Source organism: Halyomorpha halys, unplaced genomic scaffold (genome assembly GCF_000696795.3).
Source record: "Halyomorpha halys isolate HHAL.00 unplaced genomic scaffold, Hhal_1.1 Scaffold181.1, whole genome shotgun sequence".
Taxonomy (NCBI): domain Eukaryota; kingdom Metazoa; phylum Arthropoda; class Insecta; order Hemiptera; family Pentatomidae; genus Halyomorpha; species Halyomorpha halys.
In genome coordinates this window covers 467,610-468,311 of record NW_027114494.1, presented here as the reverse complement: position 1 = coordinate 468,311, position 702 = coordinate 467,610, and positions in this window count along the sequence as shown.

Here is a 702-nt window from a genome sequence, read left to right as displayed (position 1 = left end):
AATATTATTAATAAATTATCATACCTTAATACAATTCTAGAACCACATCAATTTTAAAAAACAACTTTATGCAGGCTATTCTTTTTAAAGCTATTCAGGCTTTATGTTTAATTTAATGTGAACAATTGACTGATTAGATAATTATACATGATATAAAAATTGCTTAGTAACAATTTAACAATTTAATGACTCCCTAATGTTTTAATGTCTCATAGGGTAATTTGTTGACTGATATAAATGGCCTAGCCTGAAAAAATTGTTTTTTAAATTACTTGGTTCTAAAATTGTATTAAGGTATGATAATCTATTAATAATATTTTTACTTATTATTTTTTTTTTGGAATTGTGAAAGATCATATGTGTAATAAAAGCTGTTTAGGATAGATTGTCCTTGAGGATGGCTGAATTGCCCGAAACATCGGACTTATAAAGGAATAAAACATTTTTTGAGACCAAAAGGGATAAAATTCTATTTATTTAAACAGTATTAACCAGTCTCAAGAAAGTTTAAAAATTATAAATAAAGAAATATTAGTTGTTAATGAATTTATTTTAGGAAAACATACATCACAGGGACCATTAGACTTGCAGATGTCTACCAGCACTCAAAGTAATGCTTTTTTTTTTTTATCGATTGATAGATTTATTTATTGATAGATATTACAATCTGCCACACAGTTGTGGGCAATAGGTAATATTGAT